Below are 20,755 nucleotides of genomic sequence, written 5' to 3'. Positions count from 1 at the left end.
GCCCGCTCTGGTTCTTTTGTTTCTCCCTCTGCCCTATCGCTGGTGTTCAGCGCGTATCTGACATTTTGGGGTCCCGGGGGGCCCTCTGGGTTCTTTCACCCCCCCTGTGTGTGCGTGGGTTCCTGTTCGGCCGGGAGGCCCGCCTGCTTGCCTAATTCCCTTCTTCCTGAGGGACTGCGGGGAGGGGTAGCTTAGGGGTATTGTGTAGCTGGGGTGTGTGGTGGTGGGTCGGTCTCCCCTTGGCCTGGGTCGGCGCCCCGCTGGCCTCGGCCAGGGCCCAAGGGCTCACGACCAACCCAACAGATTACACAATCCAGTTAACCCCTACCTATGAAATTCTACAATCTGTGGAAAGAGTTTGATTTTTAGCCAAGCTTCCAAAGGGGTAAAAAGCTTATGAGGTAGAGAGGGGTGTATATATGTGGCCATGTTCCTAAATACCTTCGTGATGTTTGCCCTTGTGCATTCCATAAAATTGGCTCTTTGAATTCTAGGTGCAGCTTCTTGACTGGGTAGTTAGAAACTGGTTGAGAAGAAGGCAACAGGCAATGGTTAATGGAGTTCACAGGGGGATTACCAGTGTTGTACTCCACAAATTGATTTTGGGTCCAGTTTTGTTTAACATTATGTTGCTATTGTTGCAGAGAGGCTACTGAGAAGTAGAAAAAAGAAGGATTGATTTTAGGATGGTAAAGAATGGTCTGGATTTTGGCAACTAAAATTTAGTGAAATAGAAATAAAGGTCATGAATTTGGGTAGCAACAAGCTAAAGGAGCAATATAAAATGTGCACAAACCAAGGACGGATCTGGAAATTATCATATCAGATGATGAAAAGGTGGCCAAACATTACAGTGCATAGAGAGAGAAATGACTAGCAGGGTAAAAAAAAAAAAGAGTGATAACGACTGTGTAAATCTCTGATGAGAACGTTCAGAGTACTTCTCCAGTTCTGGAAATCACACACGCAAAACGATGAGGGTCCAGAGGGCAGCTATGAAAATGATCAGAATTCTTCTTCATGTGGCGTGACAGTTAAGGTCCTAAACACGAACATTCTAAAGGAAAGGAGGGAAAGGTGGGATATGTAGCAACTTGCAAATACCTCCAAGGAATAAATGCAACAGTATAACATCAATAACAAACCTCAAAAGCAGAAAAGTGGGTTATAAATGGGCTGCAGACTGATATTAAAGCTATACCATAAGTACATAAGTAATGCCACACTGGGAAAAGACCAAGGGTCCATCGAGCCCAGCATCCTGTCCACGACAGCGGCCAATCCAGGCCAAGGGCACCTGGCAAGCTTCCCAAACGTACAAACATTCTATACATGTTATTCCTGGAATTTTGGATTTTTCCAAGTCCGTTTAGTAGTGGTTTATGGACTTGTCCTTTAGGAATCCGTCCAACCCCTTTTTAAACTCTGCTAAGCTAACCGCCTTCACCACTTTCTCCGGCAACGAATTCCAGAGTTTAATTACACGTTGGGTGAAGAAAAATTTTCTCCGATTTGTTTTAAATTTACTACACTGTAGTTTCATCGCATGCCCCCGGTAATGAAGAAACTGCAGAACTCTGAGGAACACCAGAAATAACAACAATTGGTCAAAAATGGATCAAACCATATCAGAGAAAACCGTTTTTTTAAAAAAGTGGCTTAAGAACCTCAGATACACTAGTAGAGTAAAATTTATTCCAAATTAGGGCAACAACATCAGCAATAGTTATCTGAGCTTCAAGGTCCTCAGATGACATGATCCACAGTACCTAAAGAATAATGTATCTATCTACATGACTCTGGGACCTCTAAAATCCACCCCCCCCCCCCCCAAACAGCATGCCTAACTGTTCCCTCATGAAAGGAAATCATATGAATGTGACACTCACCAACAAGCCCCACTCTCTAGAACTCACTCCTACAACTATTTCAGGAAGCCTGGCTCTTCTCCCACACCTTTAATGGCTGTAGCAGATAACTATCCAGTCACTCACACCCTCTCAGCAAGACCAGTTCTACATACATTATTCAACTGTACATATAATTTACTCATAGTGTAGCCAACCACTTTTATTTATCCCCACACTTTTCTCTTACCCATCGTGTCTGTTTTTATGTTCCAAATGCGCATATCCCTGCTGCTGCTCTGTTTCATTGCACTGTGCTGACATTGTGAGCGTCATAACTATGTTATGTGAATGCTGTACTGAGCTGACTAGTGAAGTGTTTTATTTTTGTTCTGTGTTGATATGGTGTCATATTTCTGTTATATAAATTCTCTAGAGTTCTGTTTTGATTTGTGCATTACTTCCACTGCTGTGGTTCTCAACCAGTGTGTCACTAAACATTTGACAGACAGCACAATTGTGCTTTTGTTAACATGTGTGGTGGGTTGGGGAGAGCTGAGAACCAGGAAGTCAAATACATAGGGGGTCTTTTACTAAAGATTAGCTTGAGTTATCTGCAGCAGGGCCCATAGGAATAAAATGGGCGCTGCTGCAGATAACTGGAGCCAATCAAACATATAAACGGCGAGTGACCGACTCACTCGCAAATGCGCAGTAGAGACTTCCCTCTCTGTCCCGCCCCCGCGTCAATACGTGATGACGAGGGCGGGACAGAGAGGAAAACTGCTCCACCGAGGTTGATACCGCTCCCCCCGCCCGCCTGAGATTGCCGCTACTGTTCCTCCCCCCCACCCGGCCCGGGCCCTCTCTCCGCTACTAACACATCCATTCGCCGGAAAGCAGCATGCACATCAGCTGAGCTGCCGTCGGCCTTCCTTCCCTGCCTGTGTCCCGCCCTCGCTGACGTTACGTCACAGGAGGGCGGGACACAGGCAGAGAAGGAAGAGCCGACGGCAGCTCAGCTGATGTGCGTGCTGCGTTACGGCGAATGAATGTGTAAGTTTAGTAGCGGAGAGAAGGCCCAGGCCAGGTGGAGGGATGGCGGCAACTCCGGGGGGGGGGGGGGGGGGGGGACGGTAGCGGTGGCGACTTCACGGGGAGGAGGGAGGGGGAAGGAAAACCCCAATACCAGCCCGTTTTTACGGGCTCAACGGCTAGTCTTTAGTAAAAGACCCCCTTAATGTCCTTAACTAGTCCCTACTCTTGTCATTAGCCCAACTGGAAGTGTTGCAGGCCTATGGCTCACCCCTCTCTTCCACCCCAGCAGTCACCACTATTGCATCTGAATGTCTCTTGCATCATTGTCAGCAGCAGTGAAATGATCTATAGGGGTTTTTTCTTTGTTCAGCTGTGAATCATAGTGTTCAGTGTCATGCTTGTAAACATTATCTGTTAGGCGTGTCAGAACAGAAGGTTGAGAACCACTGTACCATACTATCTTATATAATAAAACTCACCCTCAACGTTCTGAAGACACTGACGTCACTTCCTTCAAGACGGGTTCGAAGGGTTCGTGGTGGTGAAGCCACCGAAATCGCCAAGTCTCGGGGCCCCGCCCTCGCGTCAAAAGTGATGACGTCGAGGGCAGAGCAATGGCGTCACACACCAAGGGCAGAGCAATGGCGTACGGTGCGTTCAGGAGGTGCGGAGCAATGGCGTCAGAACGATGAAGGGGTCGGTAGGTAGGTAGGGAGAAGGGGGGGGTTGGGGAGGAAAACCTTGCTAGCGCCCGTTTCATTTTGTAAGGAGGTTGGAGGGTCTAAGCAGCTCATGAGGAGGTATGGGGCCAGACTACATTCCCCACAAGGCCCTGAGAGAAGGGAGCGGGGTGGTAGGTCCCAAAACCCGGTATGGCCCCCACGTGGAAGGGAGGGGGAAGAGGACTGGAAAGAGCAGCTGCTATGGCAGGCGAGGGCCAGAAGGGGGAGCAGGGATGACAAAGCTCAATACCCTTGGGTTAGAAATCAGTACAAGATTCCTTCCACCTGGGAGGGGGAGGAGGTCTCCAACCAACAGCCTAGCAGAGAAGAAGAGTTAATGGAGTGCTTGGAGGAAGGAGAGGCTGGAGAGACCAACACACCAGGTTTGAAGGAGCCAGTGGACATGGACTGTAATTATACTTTGGGGCAGAGTTGCAGGGACTGAAGGCAGTGGGTGGTCACAGGAGTCAATTAGCTGTGTTGTGGGCGGTGTACTGCCATTCTGCAACCACCCAAGCGGAAAGACTTTTAAAACTGAAACCCAGGCTGTTGAACTGGGGGAGAACTTGGATTTAAAGGGAAGTTTTTTTTCTTGTTGCTTTATTTTGGAAACTGAATGGGACTTTAACCCCTTGAACTGAGATTTTGGGGAGGAGGGGAAATAAACTGTTTGGAACTAAAAGCTGTGTTGTCTGGAAGGACTTTGTTTGTGGACTGCTGAAGGGAGCCTACCACCCCTGAAGGTTTGCTACCGGGTTTGCAGATATTACAATTTGCTCCAGAAACGGGCCTCTTTGACTAGTGTTTTATATTTGCAAGTTTACCTCACTGTTCTAATTACATATTGCACTGACATTTGACAGGTAAGAAAAATAGGGCTGGAGATAAATGAAGATGGCTTATTATAATTCATTAAAAAGCATAAAGCCTGACATGGCCATGTTTCAGCACACACCTGCCTGAGGGATGTATAAAATGTTGGTAAAATGTTGGTGAAATCTATGAAACACCCATAGCTATGTCTGGTTTTATGTCTATTTAATGAAATGATAATACACTGTCTTTATCTCTGGTCTTACTTTTTTTTTTACCTGAATTATCTCTTGTGAGACTTTCCTCTGATTTGATTGTTACACTGACATTTGGTCATTTTACTATTGCTATGCTGTTACTACAATGTAAGTTGCCTATGTTAAGCTTTACTAGTTGTAAACTGGCTTCAGTGAATCTTTTCATGAAGGCAGTTAATAAATCTTAACGATTAATACATAAATACAAGCTCAACAGACTCATCAATTCCAAAAGAAGTATACATAATGATATTTTCAATTTTTCTAACAAAGAAGCTACCCATATCTTCACTGGATATGGCCTCACTAGGAGCCGTTATAGAAGAATTGATCAATAAACACTTCTCTGTGGAAAACAATTCATGTGGCTCATGGATGGTATCTTGAATCCTCTGAGAAAAACAGGATTTGGCAGTATTTAGCCACATTTCTAGAAGTTTTTATTAAGGGTAGGTAATCAATGACGACCTCTGGTTGGACCTCCCCCGGTTCCCGTTTCATCTCTCCGGGCCGCTCCTGCTTCTGTGGACAGTGCAGAAGCAGTTTTTAACGCTGCTTGCAACATGCTATTCCAGCTTGGCCAGTCCCGCCTCTTCACATCTTTTCTTGCCTTCACCGGTTCTAGTAGTAGCCTGCTTCTTTCTTCTGGTCTGTATGGGAATTTCGCCAGCTCCCCATCATGGATTGCCTTGCATACAGATGTACAAGCTACTCTGCGCTGTCTCAGCATCTGGAGTCCTACACAGACTAGCCTATCTCTGACTGCCATCTTCAGATAGTCTCTCTTACCCTTTCCCTGTGCTTTCTCACTCTGTTCCTTCCCTATTTGTAGCATTTGTATCCCACATTTTCCCACCAATTTGCAGGCTCAACGTGGCTTACATTTGCCGTAATGGCGGTTGCCATTTCCGGATAACAGAATTACAAATGGTATTGCGTTAAGGTGCATCCATACATGGTAACATACATGGAACAAAATATAAATGGAACAGATCATGGTATATATATATATACCGTGTGCATACATACATGGTGAAGAAGAATACATTATGGTATTGCATGAAGGTTCCTGAGTAATACATTGGATTGTAACATACATTAGATCATGAACTATAGAGAGATCCTATTCGACATAAGGTTTAAAGTGGTAGTGCTTGATCATTGAAAGTAAAGAGGTTGAGTTACTCGGTTTTGTATAGATCATGTATAAAGCGAATGCTACATACCTGTAGAAGGTATTCTCCGAGGACAGCAGGCTGATTGTTCTCACTGATGGGTGACGTCCACGGCAGCCCCTCCAATCGGAAACTTCACTAGCAAAGTCGTTTGCTAGTTCTCGCGCGCCCGCGCGCACCGCGCATGCGCGGCCGTCTTCCCGCCCGAAACCGGCTCGAGCCGGCCAGTCCAGTATGTAGCAAGACAATACACTTTAAGGGAAGACACAACTCCAAAGGGGAGGCGGGCGGGTTTGTGAGAACAATCAGCCTGCTGTCCTCGGAGAATACCTTCTACAGGTATGTAGCATTCGCTTTCTCCGAGGACAAGCAGGCTGCTTGTTCTCACTGATGGGGTATCCCTAGCCCCCAGGCTCACTCAAAACAACAACCATGGTCAATTGGGCCTCGCAACGGCGAGGACATAACTGAGATTGACCTAAAAAATTTACCAACTAACTGAGAGTGCAGCCTGGAACAGAACAAACAGGGCCCTCGGGGGGTGGAGTTGGATCCTAAAGCCCAAACAGGTTCTGAAGAACTGACTGCCCGAACCGACTGTCGCGTCGGGTATCCTGCTGCAGGCAGTAATGAGATGTGAATGTGTGGACAGATGACCACGTCGCAGCTTTGCAAATTTCTTCAATGGAGGCTGACTTCAAGTGGGCTACCGACGCAGCCATGGCTCGAACATTATGAGCCGTGACATGACCCTCAAGAGCCAGCCCCGCCTGGGCGTAAGTGAAGGAAATGCAATCTGCTAGCCAATTGGATATGGTGCGTTTTCCTACAGCCACTCCCCTCCTATTGGGATCAAAAGAAACAAACAATTGGGCGGACTGTCTGTGGGGCTGTGTCCGCTCCAGATAGAAGGCCAATGCTCTCTTGCAGTCCAATGTGTGCAGCTGACGCTCAGCAGGGCAGGAATGAGGACGGGGAAAGAATGTTGGCAAGACAATTGACTGGTTCAGATGGAACTCCGACACGACCTTTGGCAGAAACTTAGGGTGAGTGCGGAGGACTACTCTGTTGTGATGAAATTTGGTGTAAGGGGCCTGGGCTACCAGGGCCTGAAGCTCACTGACTCTACGAGCCGAAGTAACTGCCACCAAGAAAATGACCTTCCAGGTCAAGTACTTCGGATGGCAGGAATTCAGTGGCTCAAAAGGAGGTTTCATCAGCTGGGTGAGAACGACATTGAGATCCCATGACACTGTAGGAGGCTTGACAGGGGGCTTTGACAAAAGCAAACCTCTCATGAAGCGAACAACTAAAGGCTGTCCTGAGATCGGCTTACCTTCCACACGGTAATGGTATGCACTAATCGCACTAAGGTGAACCCTTACGGAGTTGGTCTTGAGACCAGACTCAGACAAGTGCAGAAGGTAATCAAGCAGGGTCTGTGTAGGACAAGAGCGAGGATCTAAGGCCTTGCTGTCACACCAGACAGCAAACCTCCTCCAATGGAAGAAGTAACTCCTCTTAGTGGAATCTTTCCTGGAAGCAAGCAAGATGCGGGAGACACCCTCTGACAGACCCAAAGAGGCAAAGTCTACGCCCTCAACATCCAGGCCGTAAGAGCCAGCGACTGGAGGTTGGGATGCAGAAGAGCCCCTTCGTCCTGTGTGATGAGGGTCGGAAAACACTCCAATCTCCACGGTTCTTCGGAGGACAACTCCAGAAGAAGAGGGAACCAGATCTGACGCGGCCAAAAGGGAGCAATCAGAATCATGGTGCCTCGGTCTTGCTTGAGTTTCAACAAAGTCTTCCCCACCAGAGGGATGGGAGGATAAGCATACAGCAGGCCCTCCCCCCAATCCAGGAGGAAGGCATCCGATGCCAGTCTGCCGTGGGCCTGAAGCCTGGAACAGAACTGAGGGACTTTGTGGTTCACTCGAGATGCGAAGAGATCTACCAAGGGGGTGCCCCACGCTTGGAAGACCTGGCGCACCACTCGGGAGTTGAGCGACCACTCGTGAGGTTGCATAATCCTGCTCAACCTGTCGGCCAGACTGTTGTTTACGCCTGCCAGATATGTGGCTTGGAGCACCATGCCTTGACGGCGAGCCCAGAGCCACATGCTGACGGCTTCCTGACACAGGGGGCGAGATCCGGTGCCCCCCTGCTTGTTGACATAGTACATGGCAACCTGGTTGTCTGTCTGAATTTGGATAATTTGGTGGGACAGCCGATCTCTGAAAGCCTTCAGAGCGTTCCAGATCGCTCGTAACTCCAGAAGATTGATCTGCAGATCGCGTTCCTGGAGGGACCAGCTTCCTTGGGTGTGGAGCCCATCGACATGAGCTCCCCATCCCAGGAGGGACGCATCCGTGGTCAGCACTTTTTGTGGCTGAGGAATTTGGAAGGGACGTCCCAGAGTCAAATTGGAGCAAATCGTCCACCAATACAGGGAGTCGAGAAAACTCGTGGACAGGTGGATCACGTCCTCTAGACCTCCGGCGGCCTGATACTACTGAGAGGCCAGGGTCCATTGAGCAGATCTCATGTGAAGGCGGGCCATGGGAGTCACATGAACTGTGGAGGCCATGTGGCCCAGCAAACTCAACATCTGCCGAGCTGTGATCTGCTGGGACGCTCGCACCCGCGAGACGAGGGACAACAAGTTGTTGGCTCTCGTCTCTGGGAGATAGGCGCGAGCCGTCCGAGAATCCAGCAGAGCTCCTATGAATTCGAGTCTCTGCACTGGGAGAAGGTGGGACTTTGGATAATTTATCACAAACCCCAGTAGCTCCAGTAGGCGAATAGTCATCTGCATGGACTGCAGGGCTCCTGCCTCTGATGTGTTCTTTACCAGCCAATCGTCGAGATATGGGAACACGTGCACCCCCAGCCTGCGGAGTGCCGCTGCTACCACAGCTAGGCACTTTGTGAACACCCTGGGCGCAGAGGCGAGCCTAAAGGGTAGCACACAGTACTGGAAGTGGCGTGTGCCCACCTGAAATCGCAGATACTGTCTGTGAGCTGGCAGTATCGGGATGTGTGTGTAGGCATCCTTCAAGTCCAGAGAGCATAGCCAATCGTTTTGCTGAATCATGGGGAGAAGGGTGCCCAGGGAAAGCATCCTGAACTTTTCTTTTTCGAGATATTTGTTCAGGGCCCTTAGGTCTAGGATGGGACGCATCCCCCCTGTTTTCTTTTCCACAAGGAAGTACCTGGAATAGAATCCCAGCCCTTCTTGCCCGGATGGCACGGGCTCGACCGCATTGGCGCTGAGAAGGGCGGAGAGTTCCTCTGCAAGTACCTTCTTGTGTTGGAAGCTGTAAGACTGAGCTCCCGGTGGACAATTTGGAGGTTTTGATGTCAAATTGAGGGTGTATCCCTGCCGGACTATTTGCAGAACCCACTGATCGGAGGTTATGAGAGGCCACCTTTGGTGAAAAGCTTTCAACCTCCCTCCGACTGGCAGGTCGCCCGGCACGGACACTTGGATGTCGGCTATGCTCTGCTGGAGCCAGTCAAAAGCTCGCCCCTTGCTTTTGCTGGGGAGCCGCGGGGCCTTGCTGAGTCGCACGCTGCTGACGAGAGCGAGCGCGCTGGGGCTTAGCCTGGGCCGCAGGCTGTCGGGAAGGAGGATTGTACCTACGCTTGCCAGAAGAGTAGGGAACAGTCTTCCTTCCCCCGAAAAATCGTCTACCTGTAGAGGTAGAGGCTGAAGGCTGCCGGCGGGCGAATTTGTCGAATGCGGTGTCCCGCTGGTGGAGAGACTCTACCACCTGTTCAACTTTTTCGCCAAAAATATTGTCCGCACGGCAAGGCGAGTCCGCAATCCGCTGCTGGAGTCTATTCTCCAGGTCGGCGGCACGCAGCCATGAGAGCCTGCGCATCACCACACCTTGAGCAGCGGCCCTGGACGCAACATCAAAAGTGTCATAAACTCCTCTGGCCAGGAATTTTCTGCACGCCTTCAGCTGCCTGACCACCTCCTGAAAAGGCTTGGCTTGCTCGGGGGGAAGAGCATCAACCAAGCCCGCCAACTGCCGCACATTGTTCCGCATGTGTATGCTCGTGTAGAGCTGGTAAGACTGGATCTTGGACACGAGCATAGAGGAATGGTAGGCCTTCCTCCCAAAGGAGTCTAAGGTTCTAGCGTCCTTGCCCGGGGGCGCCGAAGCATGTTCCCTAGAACTCTTAGCCTTCTTTAGGGCCAAATCCACAACTCCAGAGTCATGAGGCAACTGAGTGCGCATCAGCTCTGGGTCCCCATGGATCCGGTACTGGGACTCGATCTTCTTGGGAATGTGGGGATTAGTTAAGGGTTTTGTCCAGTTCGCAAGCAATGTCTTTTTTAGGACATGGTGCAAGGGAACAGTGGACGCTTCCTTAGGTGGAGAAGGATAGTCCAGGAGCTCAAACATTTCAGCCCTGGGCTCGTCCTCCACAACCACCGGGAAGGGGATGGCCGTAGACATCTCCCGGACAAAGGAAGCGAAAGACAGGCTCTCAGGAGGAGAAAGCTGCCTTTCAGGAGAGGGAGTGGGATCAGACAGAAGACCCTCAGACTCCTCGTCAGAGAAATATCTGGGGTCTTCCTCTTCCTCCCACGAGGCCTCACCCTCGGTGTCAGACACAAGTTCCCGAACCTGTGTCTGCAACCTCGCCCTGCTCGACTCAGTGGAACCACGTCCACGACGGGGGCGTCGAGAGGAAGACTCCCTCGCCCGCATCGGCGAAGCTCCCTCCGCCGACGTAGTCGGGGAGCCCTCCTGGGAGGTGGCCGCGGTCGGCACCGCACGCGGTACCGACGTCGGGGACCTCAACCTGGGCGATGGGCCAGCCGGCGCCACGCTCGACGGTACCGGAGGCGCAAGCACCGCCGGTACCGGAGGGGTAGGGCGCAACAGCTCTCCCAGAATCTCTGGGAGAACGGCCCGGAGGCTCTCGTTCAGAGTGGCTGCAGAAAAAGGCTGAGAGGTCGATGCAGGCGTCGACGTCAGAACCTGTTCCGGGCGAGGAGGCTGTTCCGGGCTGTCCAGAGTGGAGCGCATCGACACCTCTTGAACAGAGGGTGAGCGGTCCTCTCGGTGCCGATGCCTGCTGGGTGCCGAATCCCTCGGCGACCCAGAGCTCTCGGTGCCGACACGGGGAGGAGACCGGTGTCGATGCTTCTTCGATTTCTTCCGAAGCATGTCACCGGAGCTCCCCGGCACCGACGAGGAGGACGTAGAATCCATCCGTCGCTTCCTCGGGGCCGAGACCGAAGAGGGTCGATCTCGGGGGGGCTGTACCGCAGGAGCCCTCAGGGTAGGAGGAGACCCACCCGAGGGCTCACCGCCACCAGCAGGGGAATGGACAGCCCTCACCTGCACTCCACTCGATGCACCACCGTCCGACGACATCAGGAGACGAGGTCCCGGTACCACCGACGTCGATGCAGCTATCCGATGTCTCGGCGCCGATGCAGAGGCCCGATGCCTCGATGCACTCGATGCAAGGGCGGCCGAGGAAGATGGTCTGGACGCTGACGACATCGATGCACTCGAAGATCCCGGTGCCGATGCCGACGAAGAGCCCGAGAACAACACGTTCCACTGGGCTAGTCTCGCTACCTGAGTCCGCCTTTGAAGCAGGGAACACAGACTGCAGTTCTGAGGGCGGTGCTCAGCCCCCAGACACTGAAGACACGACGAGTGTCGATCAGTGAGCGAGATAACCCGGGCGCACTGGGTGCACTTCTTGAAGCCGCTGGAAGGCTTCGATGTCATGGGCGGAAAAATCACGCCGGCGAAATCAAAAGCCGAAATGGCGAAAATTGAAGCACCAAAATTTAGAGGGAGAAAAATCTCGACCGAGGCCGAAAGAGGCCTACCCCGACGACGAAAGAAAACTTATCGGGGCAAAAAGCTGGAAGTACGGGGAGGATTGACACGAAACCCGGGGAGGGTTTCCGGAGCACTTCCCGCACTAGAACAAAGCTTTTCCGAAGAAAAAACACGCTCAAAGAAAAACTTTGGACGCGCGAGGTCGACTTTCCGGGGCTCGACACGGCGAAAAAAACGACCGTACCGAGTGCGGACAAAAGAAGACTGGCCGGCTCGAGCCGGTTTCGGGCGGGAAGACGGCCGCGCATGCGCGGTGCGCGCGGGCGCGCGAGGACTAGCAAACGACTTTGCTAGTGAAGTTTCCGATTGGAGGGGCTGCCGTGGACGTCACCCATCAGTGAGAACAAGCAGCCTGCTTGTCCTCGGAGAATGTTATTTGATATTTAAGATGGATGTTTATTGTATGCCTTCTTGAAAAGATCTGTTTTGAGTAGCCTTCGGAAGATGGTTAGGTCTTTTGTTGTTTTTATGGCCTTTGGTAGTGCGTTCCATAGCTGCGTGCAGATGTATGAGAAGTTGGTCGCATATGTGGATTTATATTTTAGACCTTTACAGTTAGGATAGTGGAAATTGAGGAATGTGCGTGATCTTTTTGCGTTCCTAATAGGCAAGTCTATAAGGTCTGATATGTAGGTCGGGGCTTCCCCATAGACTATTTTGTGGACCAGGGTGCAAACTTTGAACGCAATTTGTTCTTTTACTGGGAGCCAGTCATAGGCGGTCGGTGGCCCAACTGTTTGGGGAGGCTAAAGGGGGTGGGGTTAGGGGTGGGGCCAGGGGCAGGGCTTACATCCATAATTGTCTGACAACACAGAAAAAAAATAAGTAAAAATAAAATAATCACAATTAATACCTTTTATTAAATTTAGATATTAGATATGTATCATATGTCAAAGAATAAAGTGGTTGCTTAAAGCATATACTAACCACAATCACTCAACTGCAAGACACTATGCACAACTTTGTGCAAAAACACACTCAGAATCTTACTGTACCATAAATATTACACTGGTCAGACCTAATACACCAATATACCACCCATACGGAAAATGCAGACCGTCAACAATATGAAACAAGGGATCATAATATCACAATTCTCATGTAGAGTCACAAAACACCCTTTTACGGTGGATAGTGTCCACAATGAGCTCCCTTTATTAATGACCATATGTAGATCCTTGAAGAGTAGTGTGTCATGATTTAGGCTCTACACCCTTTCTGATGTTTTGGTGCCACCTCAGTAAGGCCAACACACAATCTCTCCACTGCAAAACACTATACACAAACTTGTGCAAAAACACACTCATAACCTTACAAAACCATAACAGCACTAATTCCAAGGACAAGACAAGATGCAACCTTATGTGTGGAAAGGCAGCACTATAATTACACCGGGCTCTAAAACACCAGTACACAACCTAGTGAAACAAAAAGGGCCGCAAATACTACACGCTAGCAGAATACTGCATCTTGATCACACATGAAAAACACATGACACAACAGATATGAAGGCAAAATACTGAACTGGAAAGTTACCTCAAGAAGTCAGACTCAGCATGCAGCAATACTAGAAAAATTGAAACTTACATGCAAAATATCACAGATGCTGACATATTCCAATTAATAAATTCTGAATAAAAAAATGTTTTCTACCTTTGCTGTCTGAGCATTTAGTTTTTCTCTTAGCTTTGGTCCCAGTGTCTCTCCCGTCCCGTCCGCGTGGTCACTTTTTACATCCCTGAAGCCTTCGGCAATTCGATTCACAGTCAGCCTTCTGCCAGCGTCGGGGCCTTTCTCTCCTCAGGCGCGTCCCGCCTACTCTATTGCAACGTCCTGTTTTCCGCAGAGGTGGGATGCGCCTGAGGAGAGAGAGACCCCAACGCTGGCAGAAGGCTGACTGTGAATTGAATCGCCGGTGCTGCGCAGGAGGGGGAGAAGGATTCAGGGAAGTAAAAAGTGACCACACGGACGGGAGGGGAGAGACGGGCAGAAGAGGACTCGGGAGGAAGGGAGCAGAAAAAAATATTTATTGCCACGAGCTGTTTAGGGGAGCGACCACTCCCCCTGCACCCCACCTAGCTATGCCACTCTGCGTCTATCTTGCCCCCAAATTCAGCATCTCCCTTTTCTGTATCTTTATCTTCAGAGATACATCATCTCCCCTTTCGGTGTCCCTATCTTTCCTTGTCCTGCATAGTCTGTGTCTATATCCTTCTCTACATGTCTAACATCATCCCTTTCCCTATATCACCCCTCTGTCTCAAACCCTTCCATTGTCCAGTATCATCCCTGTGTATCCTTGTTCCTAGCAACCCCCCCTCCATGTCCAGCATCTTCAGTATCCTTACCCTGTGCTCGCTCCCTATGTTCATATGCCCATCTCCAATTTTCTCTCTCTAACCATATCCTTCCTCCATGTCCCTATTCTTATGCTCTAACATATCCAGCAACTCTCCTGTATCCTTATGTCCAAACTTTTTCCTATCCCCCCCCCCCCCCCAAAAAAAAATCTTTGTCTCTTTCATCCCTCGCCCCCGTATCCAGCATCTGTGCCTCTCTCACTGCGCCCTCTGTAGCGCTCTCTGTTGTGGTGCAGCATCTCTCCAGTTGTTTGTTCCCCCTATACCATGGCACCAACTTTTTTCCCACTCCCCCCCTCCCTCCCTCCCTCCCTCCCGGTCCAGAGTTTTTTTCCAAGGAAATTTGATATGACCTGAAGTCCTTGGTTTCTTCTTTCTTCTTCTCGCTCCTCATCCATGCTGGCAGCAGTGTTTAACGCCTGGTCTGCCTGCAGCCTTCCGTCTGCCGCGTGCCACCCCTGCGGGAACAGGAGGATTGGAAGTAGGTCAGAGGAGCGCGGGTGACACGCGGCTGAGGCGAGGGAAAGCTTCCTTGTTAAACGCAGGAGCAGCAAAGAATCAGCTGGCAGGAAACGCTCCTGATAGGCTCCTGATCACAAGGCAGGAGGAGTCCAGAACCTGAGGAGCCAATCCAGACCCTAGGAGGCAGAGCCAGCCAGACGAGCCTGATGTTGTAGGCCGAAACCAGCCTACACACGCCACACGAGGCGCAGCCCCAAGCGCCAAACAATTTCAAGTCCGACGTGAAGCCTCAGCACGCTGCAGCCAATCGTAGAGAGCCGTGCTCGCCAACCCGCGTGAGGGACGCGGCTTGCTTGGGGCTTGTGGCTGGGGAGGCTTAGCCTCCCCAAGCCTCTTATACCGGGCGCCTATGGAGCCAGTGTAGTTTTTCTCTTAGGGGTTTGTCGCTTTCGTATTTTGCTTTCTCAAATATGAGTCTAGCTGCTGTATTTTGAGCAGTTTGAAGCTTCTTAATGATTTGTTCTTTGCATCCGGCATAAATGGCATTGCAGTAGTCTAGATGACTTAGCACCATTGATTGTACTAGGCTGCGGAATACTTCTCTTGGGAAGAAAGGTTTGATTCTTTTAAGTTTCCACAATGAGTAGAACATTTTTTTTTTTTTTGCTGTATTTTTCGCATGGTCTTCGAGTGTGAGATTTCGGTCAATTGTGACTCCCAGAATTTTCAGACTGTCTGAGACCGGTAGTGTGTAATCTGGGGTGTTTATGGTATTGGGCTTGTTTGTATTGTATGGTGAGGACAGGATGAGACATTGTGTTTTTTCTGCGTTTAGCTTTAGTTGGAATGCGTCCGCCACTTAGAGTCTGCATCCCTGTGGAAAAAAGTGGGGTATAAATGTGCAAATAAATAAATAAATCTTGTTGGGATGAGGTTTTCCTGCCATTTACTTTCAGCTTTTCTTGATTTCTTGTTTGCTAACACACTGTGAGATGGGAGTCACAGAATGCACTCTCTTAGAAGTGACGTAGTTCTGAGGTGGAGAAACTTCAAATGCATCCTGTACAACAGGGGGTCTTAACCAGTAGTGCCTGCATCCTCAAGGGGTGCGGAGAATGGTCTTGAAATTTGAGGCAGCTTATTGAAACTTTCTAGACAGAGTGAAAGCAGTTCATTATTGGTAGCAGAACTGGGTGAAATCTGAGTGTGTGTGCCTGATGCAAAGAGCTCCTAGCTCTCAGAGAACGTGTTCGTTCTCTTGAGGCTAGAGTAGCAGACTTGGTGGAGCTGAGGGAGACAAGAGAGGTACATAGAGGAGACCTACGGGGATGTTGTAGAGAAGTCCCACCTCCAGTCTGGTAGCCCCTGTGCTACCTTGGAGGAAAGAGGTCTCTTACAAGGACAGCATCACCCTGGTGAAGTAGGAAGTACTCCTGTAGCCAGGACCTGCCCACCAGGGGATGTACTATCCTCTAGCACCGAGGATATGTCTTCAAGTGCTGCCCAGGAGGGAAGGGTTAGGACAGCTGTTGTAGTTGGTGATTCAATCATTAGGCATATAGATAGCTGGGTGGCTGGTGGACGTGTCTATCGCCTGGTGACTTGCCTGCCTGGTGAGGTGGCGGACCTCACGAGTCACCTAGATAGGATTTTAGATAGTGCTGGGGAGGAATCGGCTGTTTTGGTACATGTGGGTACCAATGACATAGGAAAATGTGGGAGAGAGGTTCTGGAAGCCAAATTTAGGCTCTTAGGTAGAAAGCTCAAATCCAGATCCAGATCCTTTTTCTGCCGTCATCTACAATGTTACTATAATCCACAGTGATTCCAAGAAGTGTTTTGTTTCCTGCAGAATTTGATTCAAGGCTCTCGTTAATATACAATGCTATCCCTCCACCAATTCAATCCACCCTATCACTACGATATAATTTGTACCCCGGTATGACAGTGTCCCACTGGTTATCCTCCTTCCACCAGGTCTCAGAGATGCCTATTATATCTAATTTTTCATTCAGTGCAATATATTCTAACTCTCCCATCTTATTTCTTAGGCTCCTGGATAGGGTGGATAGGGTGGATTGAATTGGTGGAGGGATAGCATTGTATATTAACGAGAGCCTTGAATCAAATTCTGCAGGAAACAAAACACTTCTTGGAATCACTGTGGATTATAGTAACATTGTAGATGACGGCAGAAAAAGACCTGCACGGTCCATCCAGTCTGCCCAAAAAGACAAACTCATATGTGTATACCTTACCTTGATTTGTACCTGCCTTATTCAGGCAGTACTTCCCGCCTCCCAACCACCAGTCCTGCCTCCCATCACCGGCTCTGGCACAGACCGTATAAGTCTGCTCTCCATGTGTAAAGGGGAAAAGGATAGTGATAGGAGTGTACTACCGTCCGCCTGGCCAGGATGAACAGACGGATGCAGAAATGTTAAAGGAAATTAGGGACGCAAACAAACTGGGCAACACAATAATAATGGGTGATTTCAATTACCCTGATATTGACTGGGTAAATGTAACATCGGGGCACGCTAGGGAGGTAAAATTCCTTGATGAAATCAAGGAGAGCTTTATGGAGTAGCTGGTACAGGAACTGACGAGTGAAGGAAAAATTCTAGACCTAGTCCTTAGTGGAGTGCATGATCTGGTGCGGGAGGTAATGGTGCTGGGGCCGCTTGAAAATAGTGGTCACAATATGATCGGATTTGATATTAGCTTTGACGTAAGTATACATAGGAAATCAAATACGTTAGTGTTTAACTTTAAAAAAGGAGACTATGATAAAATGAGAAGAACTGTGAAAAGAAAACTTAGAGGAGCGACTCAGAGGGTCAAAAATTTACATCAGGCATGGATGCTGTTCAAAAACACCATCCTGGAAGCCCAGGCCAAATATATTCTGCGTATTATAAAAAGGAGGCAGAAGACCAAATGACAGCCGGCATGGTTAAAAAGTGAGGTGAAGGAAGCTCTTAGAGCTAAAAGAAAAGCCTTCAGAAAAAGAAAGAAAGAACCGAATGAAAATAATAAGAAACAGCATAAGGAATGTCAAGTCAAATGCAAAGTGCTGATAAGGAAGGCTAAGAGGGACTTCGAAAAAAAAAGATTGCGTCGGAGGCAAAAACACATAGTAAAAATTTTTTTAGGTATATTAAAAGCAGGAAGCCGGCAAAAGAATCGGTTGGACCGCTAGATGACCGAGGAGTAAAAGGGGGCAATCAGGGAAGACAAAGCCGTAGTGGAGAGATTAAATGAATTCTTTGCTTCGGTCTTCACCGAGGAAGATTTGGGTGGGATACGGGTGTCGTAAATGGTATTCGAAGCTGACGAGTCGGAGAAACTTAATGAATTCTCTGTAAACCTGGAGGATGTAATGGGGCAGTTCTACAAACTGAGGAGTAGCAAATCTCCTGGACTGGATGGTATTCATCCCAGAGTACCGGAAGATTGGAGGGTGGCCAATGTAAAACCGATTTTTAAAAAAGGTTCCAGAGGAGATCCGGGAAATTATAGATCAGTGAGTCTGACGTCGGTGCCGGGCAAAATGATAGAGACTATTATTAAGAAAATAATTACAGAGCATATTCAAAAGCATGGATTAATGAGACAAAGTCAACACAGATTTAGTGAAAGGAAATCTTGCCTCACCAATCTACATTTTTTTTAGAAGGGATGAACAAACATGTGGATAAAGGTGAGCCAGTTGATATTGTGTATCTGGATTTGCAGAAAGCGTTTGACAAAGTACCTCATGAAAGACTCCAGAGGAAAATGGAGAGTCATGAGATAGGAGGTAGTGTTCTATTGTGGATTAAAAACTGGTTAAAAGATAGAAAACAGAGAGTAGCGTTCAATAGTCAGTATTCTCAATGGAGAAGGGTAGTTAGTGGAGTTCCCCAGGGGTCTGTGCTGGGACCGCTGCTTTTTAACATATTTATAAATGACCTAGAGATGGGAGTAACTAGTGAGGTAATTAAATTTGCTGATGACACAAAGTTATTCAAAATTGTTAAATCGCGGGAGGATTGTGAAAAAGTACAAGAGGACCTTACGAGACTCGGAGTCTAAATGGCAGATGACGTTTAATGTGAGCAAGTGCAAAGTGATGCATGTGGGAAAGAAGAACCGAAATTATAGCTACGTCATGCAAGGTTCCACGTTAGGAGTCACCGACCAAGAAATGGATCTAGGTGTCGTCGTTGATGATACGTTGAAACCTTCTGCTCAGTGTGCTGCTGCGGCTAAGAAAGCAAATAGAATGTTAGGTATTATTAGGAAAGGAATGGAAAACAAAAATTAGGATGTTATAATGCCTTTGTATTGCTCCATGGTGCGACCACACCTTGTATATTGTGTTCAATTCTGGTTGCCGCATCTCAAAAAAGATATAGTGGAATTAGAAAAGGTGCAGAGAAGGGTGACGAAAATGATAAAGGGGATGGGACGACTTCTCTATGAGGAAAGGCTAAAGCGGCTAGGGCTCTTCAGCTTGGAGAAAAGGCGGCTGAGGGCAGATATGATAGAGGTCTATAAAATAATGAGTGGAGTTGAACGGGTAGATGTGAAGCGTCTGTTTACGCTTTCCAAAAATACTAGGACTAGGGGGCAGGCGATGAAGCTACAATGCAGTAAATTTAAAATGAATTGGAGAAAAGTTTTCTTCACTCAACGTGTAATTAAACTCTGGAATTTGTTGCCAGAGAATGTGGTAAAGGCGGTTAGCTTAGCGGAGTTTAAAAAAGGTTTGGACGGCTTCCTAAAAGAAAAGTCCATAGACCATTATTAAATGGACTTGGGGAAAATCCACTATTTCTGGGATAAACAGTATAAAATGTTTTGTACTTTTTTGGGATCTTGCCAGGTATTTGTGACCTGGATTGGCCACTGTTGGAAACAGGATGCTGGGCTTGATGAATCTTTGGTCTTTCCCAGTATGGCAATACTTATCTACTTATGTATGTACTTATGAGGCACTTTATTGAAACTTTCTACACAGAGTGAAAGTAGAACTGTGTACTACTGTAATTTTAGAAGCATACATAGCTGACAGTTTCACTGATCAATTAAAATGTGCAGGAACCAAAAAAGGTTCAGAATTCCTGACATATAGGGGCCCATTTACTAAACCACGGTAAGCACCAGTGCATGCCTACTGCACAGCATAAGTACATAAGTATTGCCACAATGGGACAATCCGAAGGTCCATCAAGCCCAGCATCCTGTTTCCAACAGTGGCCAACCCAGGTCACAAATACCTGGCAAGATCCCAAAAAAGTTCAATACATTTTATACTGCTTATCACAAAAATAAGCAGTGGATTTTCCCTAAGTCATTTTAATAATGGTCTATGGACTTTTCCTTTAGGAAGCTGTCCAAACCTTTTTTAAACCCCACTAAGCTAACCGCCTTTACCACATTCTGCGGCAACGAATTCCACAGTTTAATTACACATTGAGTGAAGAAACATGTTCTCTGAATCATTTTAAATATACTACTTTGTAGCTTCATCGCATGCCACCTAGTCCTAGTATTCTTGGAAAGAGTAAACAAATGATTCACATCTACCCGTTCAACTCCACTCATTATTTTATAGACCTCTATCATATCTCCCCTCAGCTGCCTTTTCTCCACGCTGAACAGCCCTAGCCGCTTTAGCCTTTCCTCATAGGGAAGCCGTCCCATCCCCTTTATCATTTTCATCACCCTTCTCTGTGCTTTTTCTAATTCCACTATATCTTTTTTGAGATGCAGTGGCTAGAATTGAACACAATATTCGCGATGTGGTCACACCATGGAGCAATACAAAGGCATTATAACGTCATTTTTATTTTCCATTCCTTTCCTAATACCTAACATTCTATTTGCTTTCTTAGCTGCCGAAGCACACTAAGCAGAGGGTTTCAACGTATCATCAACGATGACGCCTGGATCCCTTTCTTGGTCGGTGACTCCTAACGTGCAACCTTACATTATGTAGCTATATTTCGAGTTCCTGTTTCCCACATGCATCACTTTGCACTTGCTCACATTAAACATCATCTGCTATTTAAACGCTCAGTCTCCCAGTCTCGTAAGGTCCTCTTGCAATTTTTCACAATCCTCTTGTGATTTAACATAACATTGTGTCATCAGCAAATTTAATTACCTCACTACTTACTTATCTCTAGATCATTTATAAATATGTTAAAAAGCA

The 20,755-nt window shown here is 48.1% G+C and overlaps 1 protein-coding gene across 1 annotated transcript in view; it reads right to left on the bottom strand.

The window, feature by feature from the left end:
- Positions 1 to 20,755, bottom strand: part of PQBP1 (polyglutamine binding protein 1) — a 38,516-nt gene that overhangs the window by 16,154 nt on the left and 1,607 nt on the right. The gene's annotated exons all lie outside the window — the stretch shown is intronic.

Source organism: Microcaecilia unicolor, chromosome 2 (assembly GCF_901765095.1).
Source record: "Microcaecilia unicolor chromosome 2, aMicUni1.1, whole genome shotgun sequence".
NCBI classification, from domain to species: Eukaryota; Metazoa; Chordata; class Amphibia; order Gymnophiona; family Siphonopidae; genus Microcaecilia; species Microcaecilia unicolor.
This window is presented reverse-complemented; position numbering and strand designations above follow the sequence as displayed.